The sequence below is a fragment of the Nuphar pumila genome, chromosome 10 (assembly GCF_984573655.1).
Source record: "Nuphar pumila chromosome 10, dmNupPumi1.hap1.1, whole genome shotgun sequence".
NCBI classification, from domain to species: Eukaryota; Viridiplantae; Streptophyta; class Magnoliopsida; order Nymphaeales; family Nymphaeaceae; genus Nuphar; species Nuphar pumila.
The window spans coordinates 72,898,306-72,925,273 of NC_143258.1; the positions used below are offsets into that span (position 1 = coordinate 72,898,306).

The 26,968-nt window shown below is 38.9% G+C and overlaps 1 pseudogene; it reads right to left on the bottom strand.

The window, feature by feature from the left end:
* Nucleotides 1–409: 409 nt before the first annotated feature.
* The window catches only part of LOC149826829 (uncharacterized), a 46,547-nt pseudogene continuing 19,988 nt past the window's right edge, over nucleotides 410–26,968 (bottom strand).

Below are 26,968 nucleotides of genomic sequence, written 5' to 3' on the forward strand. Positions count from 1 at the left end.
TGCGAAGAATGATTTTATTTTATTTTTCTTTTATTTTTATTTTTTTACATGGAATACAAGGAGATCTATTGATGAAAGATAATTACTAAATGCTGGATGATGCTAAAATAAAAATATATATTAAGAGACAAAGTGTGAATAAGATGTTGATATGTCTCTTAACCTGGAAAATACATTGGAGATGAGGTTCTGTAAGACAAGATGTGCTGAAATTACAATAGTGGATATAGGGAATTTACCGTATGGATGTAATGTACATCGATGACAGAGAGATATTTGGGTATTTTTTTTGTTTCCTCTCATCTTTTTTTAAAAAAAAACAAAAAACAAAGATTCACTCTGACTCTTCAATCTCACGTTTTTTTTTCATTGTGTAAAGCACTGAAAAACATCAAAAGCTATTGAGATGCTAAGTGAATAACATCATCTTAACAAAAGTCACTAAGCACATGCGGTATTGAAGATCGAGCAAAAATCCTGGATCAAAGGATCAGAATTATAAAGAGTCAACAAAACCAAAAAAAGAAGAAAAAAAAATGACGCAGATTCCATGAGATATCAGGCTTGATATTACCAAGTGATCTTATGTTCAGAATTTGAATGCCAAGCTTCCTGTTGAAAGTAGGGAACAGAGGGAAACATCATCCATGCCTTTGGGGGGGGGGGGGGGGGGGAACCCCATTGATGTGATCTGATTTGATGCTCACACCTCCTGGAACAGTAATGTATGCTGGTGCTGGTGCTTCAGCGTGGTGATCGACGTGAAATTCCCTGCCCATATCATACCCAACACCACCAAGATTGCTGTTCATGAGCAATCCAACTGGCTCCTCTAAGCCAATGTTTATTGCAAAAGCATCCTTAGCAAGGGACGGTGACAATCCATTGTCCAAAATCAAGTTCTGGGAAGTGATCCCAGCAACCTCGTTTGAAGCAAAGGATGCAAATGGGGGGGATAGTGTGGGGGATGGCCAGAGTTTTAACTCATTAAATGAAGGCGCAGAAAGGCAAATCTGATGTTAAAATGGGATATTGGGAGCTAAAAAAAATTAGCTATAACAGCTGATTATGGTTATCAGAGAAGAGAAGAACAAAAGAGAGCCAAATACCAGTCGATTATATATAAAAATAAATGGAATCAAAGTCTGATGCCAATAGGGGATTGAAACAATAAAAAGAAAATAACCAGATAACAACTGAATGCCAACAAGAATCGCATGCGATGCGAAAAATTTGAATAAAATTCAGGAACAATTCATTGAAAAAGAAAAGAGAAAGCAATAATGTAGATGTGGGAGCTGTGTACTCCTTCCTTTTGTTGTAGCACGGGGGTGGGTTGACATTGCACAGGCAACTCAACACCTACCAACAGTGGAAACCAGAGAATCAAGAAGTAAACCAAGGAAAATAAAGAAGAAAGAGTGAAGTAAGGGCAATTGAAATTGAAAATCAAAATTGAAAATCATCGATGTATAGGGGAAGATAATCAAAATTGAAAATCCATGAAAATAACACCGACAAATAAGAGAAAAATACTTCAGATGAAGGATAATCAAACTAAAAAAAAAGAACATTCATGAAAATCAACGAAATGTATGAATAAGGGATGAAAAAGAAGGAAAGAAGATGAATTGGTAACTTACCTTTGTTTTTGCAAAGTTTTGCTGGAGGATTGAGAGGCTCTCGTGGCCTTGCTTTGTGGAATGGTCGGTTGAGCCAGGAGCAGTGAAGACGGATCCCCCCTCCCTTTTGCGTGATCCCTTTTTAAAGGTGAAGAGGAGCATTCGAGAAAGGGGCTGTTGGTTGAAGATGAATGGTGGAGGGAGATCCCTGAGTGATCAAAGGTGCGAATGAAATGTGGTCGTTTTAGAAAAAATTCAAATTCCTCTTAAGAATTTTTTTTGAAAAGTGGTTATAAAATGAGGTTTCTAGCAAAGTTCAACCCTTTCAAGCTTTAAAAACATTTGCTATATATTGTATTATTATTATTATTATTTTTGTATTTTTGGAACAAAAATCTAAGATTTTACAGGAAAACAAAGATTAAACACTAAATTTTTGTATTTTTCTGAGAAATATTTACAAAAGTGTTTTTCCGAGAATTTCAGGCCATTTTGGAGAAAATTTTTCAGAAGAATGGGTTTGGACCCAAGTTTTGAGAAAATGTTCGAGTTTTAAAACTCGTATTGAGAAATACAATGCGATGGATCCATACGGAGGTCAAATGGACTGTCTGAGCTATTTAAAAACTATTTTTGGTATTTTCTGTAATTTTAATTAAAAAGTTGGACAGCGAGACTCATATTTGGATCTGGACAATGGATCCGGATTCAAAATCAAGTCAGACATATAAAATGAATTTAATTTCGGTAAAACTTGAGAAATGAACTAGAATTTAGATTTAAAAGTGACTTAATTGCTCAAAAAATGATATCAGGGACAAAAAGAGAATATTTAAAAGATTTTAAAAAATTTGGGGTGTTTACAGGAAGGCAAGGTTGTTCTTTCTCAGCCTGATCTTCCTGTTTTGGAGATCAAGCTTCCTCGACCTCTGCGCGATAGTCGCATGATTTCTTCTTTTAAGGCTTAGAAATATCTGCGGAATGGGGGTACTGCATTCTTAGTCAGTATTGCCCCAGTCGAACCCGAGATGGTTTTGATCGATGACTTGGACGTTGTCCAAGAGTTTGCCGATGTGTTCGAGGAACTACCTGGGTTACCTCCGAAGCGAGAGATCGAATTTTGTATCAAGTTGTTGCTTGAAACTACACCTATTTCCAAGGCACCATACCGTATGGCTCCAGCAGAACTAGAAGAGTTGAAGCGACAGTTGGAAGAACTTCTCGAACAGGGTTTTATTCAACCCAATGCTTCAGCGTGGGGAGCACCAGTGTTGTTCGTGAGGAAGAAGGATGGATCCCTGAGGTTGTGCATCGACTATCGGATGCTCAACCAAGCGACGATTAAGAACAAGTATCTGTTACCTAGGATCGAAGATCTTTCGATCAGTTGCAGAAGGCAAAGATTTTCTCGAAGATTGATTTCAGATCGGGTTATCATCAACTTCGTATCCGAGATGGTGACATTGCGAAGACAACTTTCCGGACGAGATATGGTTTATACGAGTTCGTGGTGATGCCTTTCGGCCTCACGAATGCTCCAGCAGCGTTCATGGATCTGATGAACCAGATTTTTTGCCCGTTTGTGGATTCGTTCGTGATAGTATTCATCGATGATATCTTGGTCTACTCAAAGAGTCCGGAGTAGCATCGAGAGCATCTGCGAATTGTTTTGAGTACTCTTCGCGAGCATCAGTTGTACGCCAAATTCTCCAAGTGTGAATTTTGGCTCGAGCGAGTCATGTTTCTTGGGCACGTGATATCGAAGGACGGAGTGTCAGTCGATCCAGCGAAGGTCGAAGCAGTTCTTGTTGAGAACTCGGTTTTGATGTCACATAATATGATACACTGTCTCATTTGATTTTATATGATATGATAATATGTTCTCTTGAAATAATGTTATATTATGACTGAATATGTTTTGCCTTAAATCTAACGAGTATTTGATGCAAGGATATCTCACCCAATAAGGATGGAGACTTCCTGTTCAAGTACAACTATGGTGCAATCATACTCCTTGAAGAAAAAGCTTGATGAGCCATGCTTTCCTAAAGTTCAAATGAAGAGATCGGCTACCTCAAGATGAAGATTTTTTTCTTCTTTAGAGTCATATGTAACAGAACCTTGAGGAACTTGCATATTGCATATTACATACTCATTCATAAACACTATATCATAAAAGTATACGATAGTTTCAAAAAGCTCCTTTTTGAAAACCAATAAGTGTACCTTCTTACAACCTTTTATGAAAAAGATATTTTGTCATATAATAATTGTACCTTCTTACAACCTTTTATGAAAAAGACATTTTGTCATTGTACCTTACACTATATACAAGACAACATGAAAAAAAAAAGGAATGTAGGAAAAAGACAAAAACATAACATCGACTACATGGAGAAAACAAAAAAAATATGTTTTGAAAAGACTCTAGTTTCCCTCTTTAAAGAAATATTTTTTTATAAGAAGAAGACAAAAACATAAAATCGACTACATAAAAAAAACAAATAAAATATGTTTTTGAAAAGACTTTAGTTATCTTCTTTAATGAAATGTTTCTTAATACAAGAAGAAGACAAAAACATAAATCGGCTACACATAAGAAAAACAAATAAAAAATGTTTTTAAAAGGACTCTAGTTACCTTTTTTTTTTCATAACCATAGAATGTCGACTTACTTGAAGTCATCATTCTCTCTACAAAGCATTAAATGTCTTCTGTAACAAATCCTTGTTAAATATCCTTCTCAAAGAATGTCGACCTTCTTTTTGGTCCTCATTCTCTCTGGAGACTTTGAAATACACAACATAAAGAAAACACTTGACATGACTATGTACAAATAAATATCTCAAAGCACTCATAGTACTTACACTCATTTAAAGTAAAGAAGTACTAATGTACCTCAAATCATTAATTAGAATAAAGACAAAACTACAACCCAACGTTCAATGTACTATTGTAAGAAATAGACTTTTTACATAAAATGTGTATTACCTAAAATATTATAACGACTAGTGTACCCTCTATTTCACCTTTATGGAAAAAGGCATTCTCGAACTTCTCTAAAAGATGTTTTTGAAATGACCTAACATTTCACATTTCAAAAAAGTTACAATTCCAAAATATAACTACTTTTTATAAGCTATATAAACACACACAAATAAACTATTCAAACAATGGAATGAAATAGACGTGTGAGCTTACAAAGAGAAAAATTTCTATTCGTGATTTGAAAAGAGAGCCTTGAAAAAGAAAGAGAAAAAGAAAAAGAACGAAAAGAGAAAAAGTCAAGTCCAGCTCTTTGACAAAGAGTATCCTCTGAGTGACAAACAGAACATTCTTAGAATCCTTCATTCGTGCATTCATATCATTCTGAAGGTTCTATAGGAAGTATTGTAACTCTGTTATTCACTGTATTCCTTCTTTGTTTAAAGAAGTAGACCTCTGTGAAAGAGGGTGTTGCCCTTCTCTGTTGAGAGAAGAAGACCTCTTGGGAAGAGGGTGTGCCCCTTCTCTGTTGAGAGAAGAAGACCTCTTGGGAAGAGGGTGTTGTACTATTTATCCAGTAACTCGGATGTTATAGTGGAATCTCAAGTGGTTTGCTTGGGGACTGGATGTAGGTCTGGATATTGACCGAACCAGTATAACTTCTGTGTTTTATGTGTTGTGCCTTATTGCTTAATTATTTTATTTTATCAATCATTATCATATTTCACTATTCACCCCCCTCTAGTGGAATTTCATTTGGTATCAGAGCAAGTTTGCTGGTTTCGACGTAACAAGTCTTCCAGCACAAATGGCATCTACCTCTTATGCTCGTGATATTGAAGGTCAACACGCATCTCGTCCTCCTTTCTTCAATGGCTCCAACTATGGATATTAGAAGTGCAGAATGGCTATCTTTCTCAAAACCATAGACTTTGTTGTATGTAAAATTGTTGAGCATCCATACACATCTCCATCCACAGACTATAACTTATGGTCTGATGAAGAAAAGAAAATGACAAACCTAAATGCAAAGGCTATGAATGCCTTATATTGTGCCATTGATCAGAATGAATTCAACAGAATATCTATATGTGAATCTGCATATGACATTTGGCATTCTTTGGAGGTCATTCATGAAGGAACCAACAAAGTAAAAGAAGCCAAAATATCATCTCTTGTTAGAAAATATGAGTTGTTCAAAATGAACAAAGATGAACCCATCACAGAGATGTTTACTAGATTCACCAACATCACCAATGATCTGAAATCTCTGGGTGTAACATATTCCCAGACTGAAAAGGTGAAGAAAATCTTGAGATCTCTCACAACTGATTGGGAGAAAAAGACTACTGCTATTGAAGAAGCTCAAGATTTATCCAAACTTACATTCGACGACTTAATAGGCAATCTTATGGCCTATGAAGTCCACATGAAAGAAAGAAGGGAAGAAGAGCAACCAGTAAAGAAAACTCTAGCTTTACCAGCCCTATCTGAGAATGAAGACTCAGATAAAGAATCAGAAATTGCGCTACTTACCAGAAAATTCCAGCGCTTCATGAGAAGGAACCGGCTTCCAAACAGGCACAAGGAAAGAAAAGATCTTAAAGAAGATCCCATGTGCTTTCAGTGTAATAAGCCAGGCCACTTAAAACGTGACTGTCCCCTTCTCAAAAGAAAGTCCAAAACTGAGGAACCAAAGAAGAGGTTCTTCAAGAAAAAGGCTCTGCATGCTCAATGGGATGATTCAGAACCATCCACTAGTGAAGAGTCAAGTGATGATGAAGCCGAAACTGCAAATATGTGCTTCATGGCAAACGAAAAATCGGTAAGTGAAATCTTTGATTTTTCCTTTGAAGAACTTCTAGATGCTTTTCAAGAACTATTTGAAGAATCTAGAAAATTGAGTTTCAAAAATAAAGTTTTAAAATCTGAAAATTTAAAGCTTTCTCAAGAGAATGAAAAACTCAGCAGTGAAAATTTTGAGTTGAAAAAAAAAAATCTTTTGCTTATGTCTGAAATTTCTTCTACTAGCTCCAAAACTAAAAATATGCAAATAGAGATTTCAAAGCTAAAAAGTAAAACTGAGAACCTCATGAAAACGGTTTTCAAGTTTACTAAAGGTAAAGAGAACTTGAATAAACTCTTATCCTCTCAGAAGGTCTCTTTTTACAAGAATGGTATTGGCTATTCTCATTTCAAAAAACCTTCTTGTATAAATCAAAAGACCACGTTTGTGAAAAGTTCATCTGAACCAAATAAGGAGTATTATAATGATAATCTTTTTAACTCCTCTAAAGAGATAGACAAACCCAAATCCAAATGGATATGGGTTCCAAAGTCTAACAAAAAAGGACCCGATTGGGTACCAAAAAGGAGATTTACTTAATGTTTTGCAGGCTCCAAAGAAGAAGAACAGATGGATACTAGATAGTGGATGTTCAAAGCACATGACAGGACATCCAGACCTTTTTGCTGTTCTTCATCATAAAGAAGGAGGAACCGTCACCTTTGGAGACAACAACAAAGGTTTGATAATTGGTATTGGAAATATTGGTAACATAGACAAACCTCTTATCAAAGACGTTCTCCTTGTTAAAGGCTTAAAACATAACCTACTAAGTATCAGTCAAATGTGTGACACAGGTTATAATGTTAGCTTTAATCATGATGCATGCCTCATAGCTGACACCAATGAAAACATCACAGAACATTGCCTCATAGCTAATAATGACACTCAACATCTATGGCACATGAGAATGGGTCATGTCAATTCTAAATACATGTCTAAACTAGCTAAAGATAAGTTAGTACGTGGGTTACCCAACATATCTTTTAAAAAGGATTATTTTTGTGATGCATGTCAATTAGGAAAATTGTCAAAATCTTCTTTCAAATCAAAAAATATCATTTCAAGTAAAAGACCTTTAGAGCTTCTCCACCTGGACCTTTTTGGTCCTTCTAGGGTAGCTAGCCTTAATCATAATAGATATGCTTTTGTCATTGTAGATGATTACTCAAGATTTACTTGGGTAATATTTTTGAAAAACAAAAGTGACACGTTTTGTCAGTTTGAAATCTTATGTAAAAAATTACAAAGCGAAAAATCTTGTTCTATTGTTAAAATCCGTAGTGACCATGGAAGAGAATTTGAAAATGAACTCTTCAAAAAATTTTGTAACTTGCATGGTATTTCTCATAACTTTGCCTTTCCTAGAGCTGCACCTCAAAATGGTGTAGTAGAAAGAAAGAATAGAACCCTTCAAGAATCTGCCAGGACTATGCTCCAACACAATAATCTTGCAAAATCTTTTTGGGCAGAAGCTGTTAATACTGCATGCTACATAACAAATAGAGTTCTCATTAGACCCTTATTAAATAAAACTCCCTATGAACTATTCTATGACAGAACTCCAAGAATAGACTATTTCAAAGTCTTTGGATGTAAATGCTTTATCCTAAACACAAAAGATAGCCTGGATAAGTTTGATGCTAAATCTGTTGAAGGCATATTCTTAGGATATTCAAGTCATAGTAAAGCATACAGAGTTTTCAATAAGAGTTATAATACTATTGAAGAATCTATGCATGTTAGTTTTTGTGAATCTATTGATCAATCTGTCCATATACAAACTAATGATGATGATGTTGAAAGTACAGATTTATTTTTAGATAACACAACTAAGTCTAATGAAGATGATCACCAAAGAACCTTTGTCGATATCAAAGATCATCCTCAAAAGCAGATTTTGGGAGAACTAACAAAGGGGGTTCAAACTAGAGCTCAGCTAGAACGGATTGCAAACATGGCATTCATTTCTCAACTTGAACCAAAGAAGATTGATGAAGCCATCATTGATGAGTTCTGGATGCTAGCCATGACTGAAGAACTGAATCAATTCCAAAGAAATGACATTTGGGATCTTGTACCTAGACCAAAGGACCATCCAATCATTAGGACAAGATGGATCTTCAGAAACAAGCTAGACGAAACAGGTAATGTTATAAGAAACAAGGCCAGACTAGTAGCTCAAGGATACAACCAGGAGGAAGGTATTGACTTTGATGAAACATTTGCTCCTGTTGCTAGACTTGAATCTATTAGAATTCTCTTAGCATATGCAAGCTATATGGATTTCAAATTATTTCAAATGGATGTTAAAAGTGCTTTCTTAAATGGTTTTATAAATGAAGAAGTCTATGTAAAACAACCTCCAGGATTTGAAAATGAACAATACCCAGATCATGTTTTTAAACTCAAACGTGCTTTGTATGGTTTAAAACAAGCACCTCGTGCTTGGTACGAAAGACTTAAAACCTTTTTATTAAAAACTGGTTTTTCTGTTGGCAAAGCAGATTCTACACTATTCGTCAAAGTAGTGAATAATCATACCCTAATGATTCAAATTTATGTCGACGACATCATCCTTGGATCTTCTAACAGCACTCTCTGTGAAGATTTTTCTAAGTCCATGCAGAAGGAATTCGAAATGAGTATGATGGGAGAACTCACATACTTTCTTGGACTGCATATTAAGCAAACCAAGGATGGAGTTTTCATCAACCAATCTAAGTATGCTCGTGAACTTCTGAAGAGGTTCAACATGAACTCAACTGCTTCAAAATCTACTCCTATAAGCACTACTACTGTGTTGGACAAAGATAAAGATGGTAAGTCTGTTGATACAAAGGTATACCGAGGTATGATAGGATCACTTTTTTATTTAACTGCTAGCCGTCCAGATATAATGTTCAGTGTTTGCTTGTGTGCTAGATTTCAGTCAAATCCAAAAGAATCACATCTTAAAGCTGTAAAAAGAATAATGAGATATTTAAAAGACACAGTTGATTTTGGATTATTCTATTCAAAATCCTCTACATTTGATCTAATCTCATACAGCGATGCTGACTTTGCTGGAAGTAAATCTGACAGAAAAAGCACAAGTGGAACATGTCACATGCTAGGGCACTCACTAGTATCATGGTTCAGTAAGAAACAAAACTGTGTATCATTATCAACTACTGAAGCCGAATATATTGCTGCTAGCCTAGCCTATACACAAGTCATCTGGATGAAACAAACTTTAAAAGATTTTGGTTTAAATTTTGAAAATACAACTATTTTCTGTGATAATACGAGTGCTATAAACCTATCTAAGAATCCTATTTTACACTCACGAACTAAGCACATTCAAATAAGACACCACTTCTTAAGAGAACAAGTCTTAAACAACATAATTAAACTAGAATTCATACCCACTAATCAACAGTTAGCAGACATATTCACTAAACCATTAAAACATGAAGACTTCACACGAATTAGAAGAGAACTAGGAATATGCAAACTAAGTGACTTATAAATTAATCACACTTATTATAATACTTCTTATAAGTCTTGTTTAAATCTTATTTTAAATTGCTTTCCTTCTTATCGATTTTAGTTAGTCAAACTAAGTTTCCATATTCACGTATTCTTATAAGACACATTCTTTATGTCTTTCAACTTGTCATCTTTCAAGTACACATCCATTATAACTCCTTGTCCTATCTCCTTTCTCTCATATCCATAAAAACTAATTGTATTAAAAGCTATCATAACAATGTTCACATCACTCAACTCCTTTATTATTCTTGTCCTTTATGAAAACTTGTCTTACGATAAATTGTTTCACCTCTCTACTTAGTTTGTGAGAACTTTTACTTTTCATTAGTTAGAATCGAATGACTCTTTTTGGTCCTTTTACCTTTTTTTTTTTCTAAAAGATCTAGTTGCTATATTCTCACGTAAATTGCTTTTACTATATCATTTGATATATCATAGATTACGTACACTCTATTATCATCTCTCTCATATACAAATTGAGCCTCCATTCTTGTCAATTCTTGTTTAAAACTTAACCTTATTCTCTAATAACTATGAACTTCCTCAAATCGAGCTTCTTTGAGAATATAAACAATAATTCATATCAATCATAACATTATGTCTTTCATCAATCATTTTTTATTACTTCTTTATCCTACACAAAAATCCATATATGTCATCTCATTTCTCTCTATGACAACTCACAATTATTACTCTTCACTCATAAATATTTCCTTGTCTCCTCATTTCATCTCTTGAATACTTTTTTATTATATATTTTTGAATCCGACTCCTCCATGTCTATTCTTATTTTTAATCTATCATTTATCAATTCTTATATACTTTTGACTCTTTCTCCTTTTTGTCTCATCATCTCTTTTACCACTAGTCAAAGTCAAAATGTGTCCTTCTCATATCTACGTATACTCATAAAAATTACCAATATGAAAACACATTAATCATGAAACATTTTTTTAAGGCACTCTTTTCTTTAAAATGTCATATCTTTCAAAGTACACATCACATGATCACCCTATGACCTATTTCCATAAAAAAACTATTTCTATATTAACTAAGCAATCATGACCTTTCTTTCCATCCGTGACCTTGCCTCTCTCTTATTGTATATCTCTCTAAAATCGAGAACCTTTAAAGTCTTGTCTCCAAGCAAACCTTTATTTATTCTAACTCTACTTTATGTCATATCTAAATCAAGTAAATGTTGTCCTTTATCATCTTTCTCTCATCTCTAGATATCCACGTCATCTTTTTATGTCTTTAACTCTTCATTCACGAATTTAGAATCCCTCCACATAGAGTAAAAAGTTGTTTGTTTTATTAGGCCATTATTTTCAAGATCAATCATTTTTTTTTATTCAACATGACACCCCATACTCTATTAATGGCTTCTCTCACTAGTCGATAAACTCACCCATAGTAACATCTATATATTTCAATACTATGTCCTCCTCAATCTAATATAATACACTATCCTCAAACATTGATTTGATTTGTCATTCACAAGTCTCTTAACTTACTACTCACGGATTTCCTTATTTGACTAAAATCTAAAAATTACTCACTTCCAATGTCATTCATTTCATATCAACAATTATTTTATTCTTTCTATTTAATCAATTGGTTCATCTCTTACCATTCCATTCGAATTTTTCTATCCTTATACAAACTTTCTCTCGGTTCAAACTCTTGCAATGGCCTCTTCCTCCTCCACCAATGTGATCACCTCCGCCGATCTAAGGTATCCTGATTTGTTTCACAACTACAACTCACTCTGCTCTCGCCCCATTCATGAAGGAAAATTGATCAACTTTGATGACTTCATGTTCTTCGACTTAGACACCTATCTCCCTGAACTCAAACCTCTCATAAGATCTTCATCTCCAGCTGCCTATTATCCCGAACTAGTCCGACTGTTTTATACCAACTTCTATACTGATCATGAACAAACCTCAATCACCAGCAAAGTCCGAGGACAACTGATGATTTTCGATGCTTCCGACCTAGGTAGAATTCTAAACCTACCTTCCACCGGTACCGACCTTAACACCATAGTACCAATCGACCGATCGGTACTTCGAAAAATACTTCTCTGCACCAACTGCTACCAACTTCCGTGGCACATGAGGAATCTCCCACCTCATGCTCAGCTACTTGCCCAGATTCTTCTCCACAACATCTATCCCAAGCGTCCCCGCCAGGGATTAGTTCCTCGAAAAATCTCTCTTCTTATCTACGCAATCCTTTCTTCTCTTCCGATAAATTGGTCATCCATTATTTTCGACCTCTTTATTCATTCTCAAAAATTTGAGCCTCTTCTTTTTGGGTGTTTTATAACTCCCATTCTCAAATACTTCCAAGTACCACTTCACAACGAAGTCATCCTCTGTCCCTCTCACGTTCTCGATGGTACCACCTTCAATCTAAGGTCCCTGCACATGCCCGGCTCTGATGAAGCAGATCCAATGTCCTCCTTCAATTACTTTTCTGCTATGATGGATATCGAGCAAACTCAGGATCGAATCCTTCGTAATCAAGCCCTGTTGCAGCAGACTCGCAAGCGGAATCGTGCCAACCGGACACCTTCACCTTCTCCACCTTCGAGATAGACTCATTTTTTTATATATATATTTGGTCTGTAATAACTTTCTTACTCTGATCCCTCCTTTTTGTCCATGACAAAGGGGGAGAAAACCTGTCTCCATTATTGGAGAAATATTCTCTCTTTAAACATTATTTCACTTTTTTATCATATTATTATTTCTATGCATAATGTCTTTTTGACAGGGGGAGCATATTTTGTCATCATCAAAAAGGGGGAGAATGTTGAGAACTCGGTTTTGATGTCACATAATATGATACACTGTCTCATTTGATTTTATATGATATGATAATATGTTCTCTTGAAATAATGTTATATTATGACTGAATATGTTTTGCCTTAAATCTAACGAGTATTTGATGCAAGGATATCTCACTTAATAAGGATGGAGACTTCCTGTTCAAGTACAACTATGGTGCAATCATACTCCTTGAAGAAAAAGCTTGATGAGCCATGCTTTCCTAAAGTTCAAATGAAGAGATCGGCTACCTCAAGATGAAGATTTTTTTCTTCTTTAGAGTCATATGTAACAGAACCTTGAGGAACTTGCATATTGCATATTACATACTCATTCATAAACACTATATCATAAAAGTATACGATAGTTTCAAAAAGCTCCTTTTTGAAAACCAATAAGTGTACCTTCTTACAACCTTTTATGAAAAAGATATTTTGTCATATAATAATTGTACCTTCTTACAACCTTTTATGAAAAAGACATTTTGTCATTGTACCTTACACTATATACAAGACAACATGAAAAAAAAAAAGAATGTAGGAAAAAGACAAAAACATAACATCGACTACATGGAGAAAACAAATAAAATATGTTTTGAAAAGACTCTAGTTTCCCTCTTTAAAGAAATATTTTTTTATAAGAAGAAGACAAAAACATAAAATCGACTACATAAGAAAAACAAATAAAATATATTTTTGAAAAGACTTTAGTTATCTTCTTTAATGAAATGTTTCTTAATACAAGAAGAAGACAAAAACATAAATCGGCTACACATAAGAAAAACAAATAAAATATGTTTTTAAAAGGACTCTAGTTACCTTTTTTTTTTCATAACCATAGAATGTCGACTTACTTGAAGTCATCATTCTCTCTACAAAGCATTAAATGCCTTCTGTAACAAATCCTTGTTAAATATCCTTCTCAAAGAATGTCGACCTTCTTTTTGGTCCTCATTCTCTCTGGAGACTTTGAAATACACAACATAAAGAAAACACTTGACATGACTATGTACAAATAAATATCTCAAAGCACTCATAGTACTTACACTCATTTAAAGTAAAGAAGTACTAATGTACCTCAAATCATTAATTAGAATAAAGACAAAACTACAACCCAACGTTCAATGTACTATTGTAAGAAATAGACTTTTTACATAAAATGTGTATTACCTAAAATATTATAACGACTAGTGTACCCTCTATTTCACCTTTATGGAAAAAGGCATTCTCGAACTTCTCTAAAAGATGTTTTTGAAATGACCTAACATTTCACATTTCAAAAAAGTTACAATTCCAAAATATAACTACTTTTTATAAGCTATATAAACACACACAAATAAACTATTCAAACAATGGAATGAAATAGACGTGTGAGCTTACAAAGAGAAAAATTTCTATTCGTGATTTGAAAAGAGAGCCTTGAAAAAGAAAGAGAAAAAGAAAAAGAACGAAAAGAGAAAAAGTCAAGTCCAGCTCTTTGACAAAGAGTATCCTCTGAGTGACAAACAGAACATTCTTAGAATCCTTCATTCGTGCATTCATATCATTCTGAAGGTTCTATAGGAAGTATTGTAACTCTGTTATTCACTGTATTCCTTCTTTGTTTAAAGAAGTAGACCTCTGTGAAAGAGGGTGTTGCCCTTCTCTGTTGAGAGAAGAAGACCTCTTGGGAAGAGGGTGTGCCCCTTCTCTGTTGAGAGAAGAAGACCTCTTGGGAAGAGGGTGTTGTACTATTTATCCGGTAACTCGGATATTATAGTGGAATCTCAAGTGGTTTGCTTGGGGACTGGATGTAGGTCTGGATATTGACCGAACCAGTATAACTTATGTGTTTTATGTGTTGTGCCTTATTGCTTAATTATTTTATTTTATCAATCATTATCATATTTCACTATTGACCCCCCCTCTAGTGGAATTTCAGTTCTAGGTTGGAAGCAACCTCAGAATGTGTATGAGATTCATAGTTTTCTTGGATTGGCCAGTTATTATCGACGTTTCATCCAAGACTTCTTGAGGATTGCCCTACCTTTGACGAAGCTTTTACGTAAAGGTGTCAAGTTCGAGTGGAACAGTGCTTGTGAAGACAGTTTCTAGATCTTAAAGTCGAAGCTGACAACCTCGCCGGTGTTAGCTTTACCATCTGGTAGAGGTGGGTTTGTGGTGTACACAGACGCCTCTGGTATCGGATTGGGTTGCGTGCTAATGCAGCATAACCGGGTGATTGCCTATGCTTCTAGACAGTTGAAGACTCATGAAAGGAATTACCCGACACACGATTTGGAGTTAGCAGCAGTTGTGTTTGCTCCGAAATCGTGGCGACATTATCTGTATGGGGAATCCTTCGAGGTCTTTTCTGACCACAAGAGCCTCAAGTATCTGTTTTCTCAGAAGGAGTTGAATATGAGGCAGCGACATTGGCTTGAGTTCATCAAGGACTACGACTTCACGTTGTCTTACCATCCTGGTAAGGCAAACGTTGTGGCAGATGCGCTTAGTCGCAAAACGAGTGGTGTTCTGGCTAGTCTTGTGTGGAGCCAAAAGCTTATTGAGGATTTCGTAGCCTGGAAACCTTTTTCTGTTGGTGATGGTTCGATCAGATTAGCTGGTCTGACCATTTGATCCGAGTTTTTGCCGAAGATTATGGAGGCTCAAAAGCTTGACAACAAGTATGGCAAGTTTCTAGCCTTGGCGGAGCAAGCAGATTCTTCTTTTAGAGTGTCTGATGATGGCATCATTCGTTTAAGAGATCGCCTTTGGGTATCGAGCGACCCTGAGCTGAAGAGAGAAATTCTTGACGAAACTCATATGTCAAGATACACGATTCATCCTGGCCAAACGAAGATGTTTAAGGACTTACAACGGAAGTATTGGTGGAATAACATGAAGCGTGAGATAGCGGCTTATGTTGCGAGGTGTTTGACTTGTCAGCAGGTCAAAGCGGAACACCAGTGTCTCGGTGGTTCCATGCAGAAGATTGAGATTCCTCAATGGAAGTGGGAAAATGTCACGATGGATTTTGTGGTAGGTTTGCCACAGACTAGGCGTAAACATGATGCAATATGGGTAGTCGTGGACAGACTCACCAAGTGTGCCCATTTCTTGTGGATCAGGATCAGTCAGTCTCTCGAGAGCCTAGCTGACTTATACGTTAGAGAGATTGTTCAACTGCATGGTGTGCCGAGATCTATCATTTCCGATCATGATCCCCGGTTTACACGACTGTGGGGTCAGTTGCAATCTGCTTTGGGGACGAAGTTGAAGTTCAGTACAACCTTTCATCCTCAGACAGATGGACAGTCCGAGCGAACGATTCAGACATTAGAAGATATGTTGCGAGCCTGTATGCTTGACTGGAAGGGTGAATGGGATTCACACCTGTGTTTGGTTGAGTTCACGTACAACAACAGTTACCACGCTAGTATCAGGATGGCCTCGTACGAAGCGTTGTATGGGAGACCTTGTAGGTCGCCATCTTATTGGGACATCAGCGATAGATCGAGCAAATCGTCGATTGTTCTTCAGCACTACACTCAGCAGGTGCAGACGATTCGAGAACGTTTGAAGGCAGCGCACGATAGGCAAAAGAGTTGTGCTGATAAGAGACGTCGTGACTTGTCTTTTGAAGTTGGTGACATGGTTTTTGTCAGGGTTTCGCCGACAAAGAGTGTGTTTTGTTTTTGAAAGAAAGGAAAGTTGAGTCCGAGATACGTTGGACCGTTTGAGATTGTGGCGAGGATTGGTGAAGTGGCATATCGTGTTGAGTTGCCTCCACAATATGCTCACATTCACAATGTTTTTCATGTGTTGATGCTTAGGAAGTACATTCCTGACCCATCGCATATCATTTGCTACAAAGACGTGGACGTGCAGGAAGATCTGACCTTGTCAGAGCGGCCTATCGAGATTGTTGATCGACGAGATAAAGTTTTGTGTACCAAGACTATTCCGTTAGTTAAGGTACGTTGGAAGCACCATGGCATTGAAGAATGCACATGAGAACCAGAAGTGAGCATGAGAGAGACATATCCAGAACTTTTTGTAACCTCCTAAGGGTGATTTCGCGAATGAAATCCTTTTTAAGGAGGGGAGGATGTAAGAACCATGATTTTAATTTTGATATAATATTGTGTAAATATGTTAAAATCGATGAATTTTTATGTTCTGGCAATTTTTGAGAATTTGTTTATTTTGAGAATCGGGTAAAATCGCGTACTTTTATGTAAAAAGAGCAATTGCGGAAAATCTAGAGTGAATTAATTTCCGGAACTTTTAGGGTGAGTTTGGAATAGGGTTATGGTGATTCACCTCAAATTTGAGATCCGAATGACAAAAAAACCTCGTCAGTGCATGTGAATTACGAGTTTTGCTTAAATTTTAGACCCGGATCATAATATGCTTAATTCTTGCAAACGAAAGGCAATTTTTTTAAAAGGCATTGAGCATTCCATGTTAATTGAGGTTATGAAGAGAACTAAATGATTTATTGGAATTCAATCAATATTTTAATGCATTAAACAAGCATTATTTTAAAAGTGATACAATAGGCGATTTTGGATTTGGATCCGGAGCGACTAGAGGACCCAAACCCATTGGACGACCCCTCTAGTGAACGTCCATGGCCATGGTTGACCAGCTGGTCAAGGGTTGACCAGCTGGTCAAGGGTTGACCAGCTGGGTGGTATTTTTGAAAGAAGGTTGCATGGTTTTAGAAAGAAGGTTACTATTGGCCATTGGTCTTTTTCAAAAAACCTCATGATGGAGCTTAAAGGCCATCATGAGGGGCATCTTTTCCAAAAGAAAGCATGGAGCTGGCACCCCATGGCATTTTGGAAATGTTTTTGAAAGTTCTCAAATACTCAAAACCGATTGGATGAGTTGGGTGGCAGCCAAGGGCGCCCCCTTGTAAATTTTTGAAGTTTTAATGGCTTTTCAAGACGGCATTTTTAAAAACTTTCTAAAAGTTTTTAAAAGCCTGACATGCATTGGCTATGGAGGGGCGTGGAGCACCCCAACCCTCCATCTTGGAGGGGTAAATCATAGTCGTCCATCTCCACTTAGCACCTTATAAAAACTCTTTGGAAAAATCGGCCCCACCTTGTTGGGCGATTTTTCCTAACTCCCTCTCTTTTCTCTCTCCCAAACCTTCCTCTCTTGTCTCCTACCTCCAGCCGTGGGTGTCTCTTGAAGTGGAGAGCTGTAGCACATTCCATCCTCATCTCCTTCTCTAAGGTGAATAATACTTCCTTGGGTGCATTTGGACAAAATCGTGAAACCATGGACGCGAATGCACCTATGTGTGCAAGCTCCTTGGTGGATTAGCATGTAGAAGCATGACATGTCAACTTGATTCATAGTGTTTTGCATTGTTAAACTTCTGTACTATTTTGAAATTAGTTTTCTTGTTTTTGTTACAAGTTGTATTTTCAGTCTTTCCTATGTATTCTTTTTTTTTTGGTTAGTTCTAGCATTCCATGTTTTTCTTGTTTTGTAGTTGGGATCTCAGTAGGCTAGTGGGCGTAGCATCCGTGCTGGGGTGCACTGGACCGAGCTAAGCTCATCCAGCATGCACCCAGCCGTGGTGGAGCCTCGGTGTAGCGCAAGCCAGCATGCAGTGAGCGCATTGCATGCCACACGCTTTTCCCCTTTTTCTTGCTTGCTGATTTTAACCGGTGCGGTGGGTTCAACCCACTCCCAACATGTTGGGACTGGTGGGGTAAACCGTGCATGGCTAGGTCAAGTGACCCAACTTCTTTTGGACCTGGGCGCGTGGGTTAGCCGATTGTCCTAGCATTTTAGCAGGTTGGGGCCGGCCCATGGCAGGCGCCCAACCCTGCTCAGCGGTTGTGGTTCGAACGACAAGCCCTTGTTCGTGGCTTAGGAGGATGTATGGTCTGGTCCAGTGGACCAGACCCCTTTTAGCCGACCCTCCCTCCTTCGTTTAGAGTTGGCGCCACACGGGTGGCCTGTGCACGTGCTTAGCATTTAGGCACCCACCTTTCCTTTCCTTTTCATTATTGTTTTCCTTCAGCTAGTACCTTCGGATCGGGTCTGAACCGAAGTTCAGACCTGATTGTTTGACAACCTGGGCGCATCACAAGGTGCCAGCCCTGCTTACCTTTTTGTTGGAGCCGGATGGAGCCTCGTGGTGCTGAGCACCCAGACCTTTCTTCCATTCGGCCATCTTCGGTTGCATGCAGGTCTGATCCATGATTCAGACCAGTGTGTGCGTTAGAACCCAGGCTGACACACGGTGCCAGCCATGGTTTTACTTTAGCAGGAACCGGGTGCAAGCCGCATGGCGTTGGGCACCTGGGTCGTGAGAGCTGACCTCTTGTGGGTCCGGGTATGAACCGAATGGTTCATACCTATAGATAACTGACAGCAGCCTGGCCCTATGGACCAGACCCACTGTGTCCAGCCCCTTGTGCCTAGCTTGCAGTCTTTGCCACGACTGCTCTTTTCGGGGGCTTGAACCAGCCCCAACCGAACCCCTTGTCAATCTGGTCTGAACCATGAGTCGGACCAGACCCTATTGGTACGCATGGCAGTCTGGTCCATAGAACCAGACCATCGTTTAGTTGGAGTTTTGGCAGCAAGTGTGCGGATCCTCATTTTGGCACACTCGCAGCCTCGTAATGCCACTAGTGTGGCTGTCAACGCTTTCTTCTATCAAAACCAGCCCGCAACCACTTCGAGCTGAACCATATGAGGTTCAAGCTAGTAGCCTCCTTGCCACATTTAGGTTAGGATGTTGGCATGCGCGTACATGCCTCGGAGCTACTCCCATGTTAGAAATCTATATATATATATATATATGAATATATATATATACATATATATATATATATAAGTATATATATATATATATATATGTATATGTGTACATATGTGTACGTATACATATTTATGTGGCTTGCGATTAATGGTGATACTTGTAAAGGTGTATAGATATATATATATATACATATTTAAGTCCGAATGTGTATATGAATATACGTGTACATATATATGTATGTACACATTGATATTAAAACACATAATGGGTGTTTCGATGTGACCAAATGGACATGCGACACTCTCGTGTCCCATCCAAGGATTTCCTTAGATGATTTCACACTCCGAACTAAGTATGATTTCCATAGTGTTGCTCTACATTCGTACTGTTAAACGGTTTGCTTAGGGTCCGCGGTCGCGGCACCCCGAACCGTGGTAATGCCAATGTTATACCCATTGGATGGGTTAAGTTCAGAAATCATCTTCGACACATAAGTGTGTCGTACTGCGTAAGAAAAATCTTTATGCCTTGATTTACGTGCAACGGCCTAGTTAAGTATACAGACGAACACTATTGCAAATCCACATACTTAGAAACTACGTTGAATTACAAGTGTTGTTTAAATATATTTCTTTCGGGTTCGCAGGTGTGGCACCCCATACCGTGGAAATAACTAATGTTATTCCCATAAGACAGGAATATCCCAGAATTCACCTTAAACATGTAAGTATGCTGAACCACATATGAGAATATTGTTAAATGCAATCTTAACACTGAAGTATGCTAATTAATGCATTATCAAAATGAGAATTATTGCATTTTATGCAAAGTGCCATTGTTAATAATTTAGAGACAATGTCTCATAGAATACAAATTGATGAAATGCCACGTGCATGAAACTGCATATCTGCTTGCATGCTTACTTGTCTTTCAGAAATGAAATTATATAATGCCTCTGATTATTTATTGTGCAAATGATAGAAAGCATATGATACTTTTACACTTTGCACATGGCACATCCTGGTACTATTACTGAGTAGTGCGTACCTTGAAGAGATACATTGCTTGAGGCATTGGTAAGCGTACTAGGTGCACTTACTTCATGATAAGAAAAGAATGAAATTTCAGCACCATAGGGTGTAAATGAAAATGACTTGCTGTGGGCTCAGTTGGAGTCCTTGGGCAGTGACCCTTGTGTTGTGAATGGACTCTTGTGTGATATACCCTGAATCAGAATTAAATAAAATGGTGTTGTGACTGCTTTCACGAGCAGTGTGCTCCGTTGGCCGCGTGAGGCTGAGCACGTGCATGGGTAGGCCAAGTCCTCTTTTTGCGTACCCCTCGGGGACCACGAAACAAACTCCTCGTTGAGAGGTATGAATGAACATGAGCCTAAGAAAGATAAATCTGCTTCACCCCATTCACAAAACGGTTCACCTTGGGAGAGGGTGGATGGTACAACCCTGAGTGACTTGTCGTTACTACGACATGTGTTTTGACAGGAGTTGTAGCGTCCCTTGGCCTCCAGTCACTCAGAGTCAAGGAGGTCGAGGTTACCTTTTTAGGACCTCACTACTGCAGTAGTATGGATTGCAATCCTTGGCTATGCGAGTGTTTTCTCCCAGCTATGTGCTGCTCGCATGAGGTTGATTGAGTCTGTAGCTTCCCCGGTTACCACACTAGAACTTGAATAACAAACGACGGGTGCATGTCTCACAGAATGTGAGGTTCCTTCGCGTACCCGAAGGAGTAATCAGAAGAACTTAAAGACTAACCAATCAGCTGACTTATTGTAGTTGCTACTTTACTTTCTGTAGACTTTACTTCAGTTATTATACTTGTTTAGCTGTTACTCCTGTTACCCTTCATGTTCAGTTGTTACTTTAGTTACTTGCTCCTCAATACTCGTTACAGTTCAGTTTGCTGCTATAGTTACTTGTTTCACTGTTACCTCAGCTCTGTTGACTAGTACTTGTCACTTTCGCACTTTCCTCACACGACACTTACACTTGTTAGTTCTGTTCCCGTTTTCCTTTTAATATGATATGATATATATATATATGCTTGTGGTTGTTTCTTCCCCACCTCGTAAGAGGCCTAACCCCGTTTTATGGGGATGTAGGTGACGAACAGGTATAGTGCGGATGCGATGATACGCGGTGGAGGCTCGGAGGACCTACACTTGTTCTGCAGATCCTGTCCTTGGTGGTTTTGGGTTTTGGGATTTTGTTCAGGATATATTCCCTATTTTGAGACTTGTACTTTTACTTTTTGTAAACTTTAAACTGTTGGGTTGTGTACCCTTTTTAATTGGTAGTTGTACCTTTGTTCACACGGTGTTTACTTGTTTCACTCACCTGTGGTAGCCGCCTAGACTCGCGGCTTTGTTGTTTCACGCACATTGTGTTTTCTGCTGTTCTCTGGTTAAACCTTTTCAAAAAAAAAAATCACAGAAAATTCTAAGTTTTTCCAAAGTAGGGGTTTGGGGCACCACAGTTCGAATGCATATCTTTATGCATGTGTACATTTTGGCGTAGAACACAAAATATTTGCAATTAATGCCCTATCCAATGCCTCTTTATAAAAATAAGGTTTTTGCGAAACCAATAGCAAATGTTATCAAATGACTGTAGTCAATCATAGTGCTTGTTAAATTTGATTGCACGAACCACTTTGGCAAACTTAATGTAATTCCCTATGTATGTAGGGATCTTGTGGCACAAGTTTGGAATTTGGGTCTTTTGAGACTTAAGTCTTTTTGGAACTCCTTGGCGAGTTTGGGTGCGGTTGATGGCCCCACCTCGCGAGATGTGCTCGCTTATGTTAAAGATACAAGTTTTATATGCTTTTGCCCGTCTCTTGATTCGTTGCTAGCAATGCTATACCGTGGCAAATGTTTCTAACTGTCTCATCATAAGGCTCAATGAATTGTATCGTCACTTTGCTAGTCTTCGTATTTGATGCAAGATGCACATACATGTCCACTTGTATTTGTAAACAGTTCACAATGACACATCAGTTCGCATGTCACAACTTTTGTGTTGTTACATTTGAAATTTTATGTTCCTTGATGCATAATATACTACTTGATATGAATTGAGAAATGAAATGTCATGCTTTGCTTAATCGCATTAACTCCTGCTAGTTATATTCTCTTATTGCTCCATGTGTAACTTTGTACACTTACTTATGTTTTACTTGTTCAATTATTGTAAATAAGCATGCTATGTATGTCTTGTATAACTGGCTTTCGACTTCCACACATTGGTATATCGTGTTTTGGTTTGTCTCACCAGCTCGAAAGAGTACTGACACCGTTTCATGGGGATACAGGTGTTCTACTTAGGTGTGCGATGGAGCTCGATGTGCGGCAGCGGACTCTGAACCCACACTTCTGGAAACTTTGAAATCTTGGCAGTTGTTGTTTTGTAAAAGAGAGATTGTTGTATTATTTGTAAATGAATTAAGAAAATTTGTTTCAATTAACTGTTGTTTCAATCCTGCCACCCACCCCGGAGTTCGCCGCTTGTTTTCTCCTTATTTTGGTACTTCCGCACTTGCGCAAATGTTTTCAGGAAAAAAAAAAGTTTACTCAAGAATCCAAAGGATTTTACAAGTCGGGAATTCTGGGGGCGTCGCAGCCATGGTGCAAAATACGTACGATAAGGGAATTGCCACAGTTGTATTTATTTCATTTGACATGCACCATTGGTTCCTTACTTACGCGGAAACCCTTATTTTTACAAAATGGTATTAAATAAATTATCATTGCGACCTTTTGCGTTCTATGCAAAGCAACACTATGCACAAGGGTAGGCATACACATTACCCATATTTATGGGTTTATCATATTATTGCGCATTCATAACCATATTTATATCAGTTTGCTTTGGTCGACAAGCATAATTCGTTTGTAACACAACGAGTCAAAAATCCATAAAGTTATTGGGGTATTGGACCCCGTGCTGCGTATGCACACATGCAACCCCATGGGCTGCAGTCCGGAGTTCTTTCTCAAAGTAGAAAGCATGGCGAAAGGGAGGAATGTCCAACAGCTGTGTTGGAACAGTCCCAAAAAGGTCAGCAACCTTACCAGCCACATTGGTCCAATGAGCACCAAGAGCACACGTGCAGGCTCGGTTTGGGCAGTGTTGCCGAACTGCAACCAAGACATGGTGATAGCAACCCACTTGCTGCAGGGACCGAACTAAAGAAGAACAACAGCAAGCCATGTTGTCCCACAAACTGCAAAAGCCAACCACCCTGGACCGATTGTGTCCGATCCAAGGAAAGTCCAAGGCGTGGGACTCAGCAAATGAAGGACGGCCCTGGGTCTGGACTATTTAGTCCAGGCCCACGCTAGGCTGGCCCAAAGAGCAGGAAGGTCTGGACGCCGACTGGGCGTCCAGACCAGATGGGGCTCAGCTCCCAAAACCGGTCCAGGTCTGGACCGATTGGTCCAGACCATGGAGGGAGTGCTCGAGTATGAGCACGGTCTGGACCGTGCGTCCAGACCCAGGCTGGACTCAGCCAGCACCGCAGGGAAAGGGGTGCAAGCCCAGCTGCCTGCGCCCAGCTGCAGCAGAACCGCTGCAGCTGCAGCAAGGTCCGAGTGCCCAAGCTGGAGGCGCGAGAAGGGTTGACACCCAAACAAACTGAACATACGCCTTTGACAGGTATGGACGATATTCGGTCCACACCGTGTCAGGCCAAAGGCAGCCGGTCCACACCCACCCGGTTCAGTGGGTTCGTCCCTGGTTCACGCTGAACCGAAAAGAGAAGGACAAGGAGAGGCACCCATGCTGGGGGTAGGTCTAAGTCAACACTACTGGTCACATCCAGCATGTCTGGACCGACTCAGCTGAAATAAGACAATGGCCCAAACCTCTATGGCCAGACGAAAACCACAAACAAAAAGGAAAAGAAATAATGGTGCTCTCCACCATTGGCTCGGCCTATTTGGCCCAAGCCAGCAGCACCCATAGTAAGGCTAACCCGAATAGGTGGGTTTGCTGGACTGGTGCCAAACCGAAGGAAAGAAAGAAATAATGCCTTGGCAAAGCCTTGGCTGCTACGAATCAAGCCATAGTGAACAAGGTGTGTTTGAAACAAAAGAAAACACATGAAAGTGTGAGATGGCTTCCAACCATTTGCAGCTATATTGCAAAAATGAGATAAAAAGCAATTACATGAAATGGAAAGAAAGCAAGAGCATTGGAATGACGTCCTACTACTATTTTGCACAACAAAATGCATGCTCAATTAAAATCCACATTCGTTCTCACAACATGGATAAAGGATGCAATGTCTCACCTTCGAGGCTTTGATCAACAAAGGAGATAGTGGAGATGAAGATGGAGATGGTAGCTATGTTTTGGAGCTGCAACTAGGTATACACACAACACTCTAACTCTCTCTCTCACTCACGGTTTTGGAGAAGAAAGTGGGAAAAGAGAGAGGCTCCACCAAAATCGCCCAAGTGAAATGCTCTTTCTCTCTCTTCAAGACTTAAGTAGCTAGGGATTTAGATTGGACGGTTAGGATTGAAGCTAATGAGATGGAGGGCTGGGGTGCTCCACGCCCCCCCATAGCCACCCATAGACCAATGCATGTCTAGCTTTTGAAACTTTTAAAAAGGCTTTCAAAAATTCCATTGAAAAGAGTTTCAAAAAGCCTTTATTGTTTTTAGAAATTACAATGGCTGCCCAAGGCTAGCCGCCCAGCTCACCTATCGATTTTGGCTATTTGAATTAGTTTCAAAAATACCATGGGGCACCAGCCCCATGCTCCCCTTTTTAGAAAATCGCCCCTCATGATGAGCTCCAAGCCTCATCATGAGTTTTGAAAAGAGGCAATGGCCAATCGTGGCCTTCTTTTCAAAAACCATGCAAACCTTTTCAAAAATACCACCTAGCTGGTCAAACCTGAACCATCTGGTCCACCATGGACAAAAACGTCCACTAGAGGGGTCACTCAATGGGTTTGGGCCTCTTCTAGCCGATCCGGATCCAAATCCAAATCCAAGATCGCCAAATGCAATACTTTTAAAATAATGCTTATTTAAATATTTTAAACCAAAATTTGACTTCAACAAATCAATTAGTTATTTTCAACACCTTAATTATCATGGAATGGTAGATGCTTCCTAAGAAAATTCCTCTTCGTTTACAAGAATTAAGCGTATTACGACTCGCGTACAATCATAGAGCAAAACTCGTAATTCACATGCACTGATGAGGTTTTTACGTCGTATGGGTCCCAAATTTGGGGACAAACTACACAAACACAATATAAATTTACCCTTAAAGTTTTAGAAGGTAATTTATCCGAAATTAGGCTCTTCTTACTTACACAGTATATTTACGCGATTTTCAGGTCGCGCATGCAAAGCTAAAACACAAGGCATAATCAAGTCACACTTAATTATGCGATATAACCTCATAAATACACGAAAGCATATATACCAACTTAAAGCAAACAGTAAATTCCTCAGAAAATTTTGTGGGTCTTACACAATGGCTCCACCCAGTTCCATTCAAAGAGGAAACCGGGCTGGCACCAAGTGCCAAGCTCGGGTTGGGTCAAGGCTCATGCACCAGCCGGTCAAAACGGACTGCAGTGCTGGTCTGAACCCATGGTTCAGACAGACACTTCAATCCAAGACGAAATCCTAAAAATAAATGAAACATGAGGCTTAAAAGAAAAAAAAAACTGGACGTTTTATGCAGGGCGCGCGGATCACCCTTATGGCGCCCAGCTCCAAACGTGGTGTAACAAGGTTGGCTGAAGGGTCTGGTCTGTTGGACCAGACCGTGCAGCCTCTAACAACATGAACCATAGCCCTATGGTTCGGTTCACGGCTGAAAAAGGGCGTTGGGCGCATGCCATAAGCTGGCACCATCCCACCAAACCGTCCGGATGCCCTATTGCGCCAACCAAAAACAACCAAAAAAAGAAAATCAAACTTCAATGTTGAAGGGCCAATGGCTTCCACTTCTAACAGGGCCTGGTCACACCATGACCCAGGCTAAAAGAAAATAAATGGCTGCAGCACCAGTCCCAACATGCTGGGACTGGGCTGAACCCAACGAGCCAACCCAAAAACTCATTAAGGGTCTCATGGCTACAGCGCAACCGCCGAATCAAGCACTGCAAGAGAGTGCCAACGGGTGCTGGGTGCGTGCTGGATGAGCCCAGCTCGGTCCAGTGCACCCCAGCAATGTACCATGACCATTGTCATGCCAAGAGTCTAGTAACAAAAGCAAAAAGGGATAGCAATGCTGGAATAACCATAAAATACATGCATAGGAAAAACGAAAACTGAAATGCATATGGGAAAAATGAAAGAAATCGATTACAAATGGGTGCAG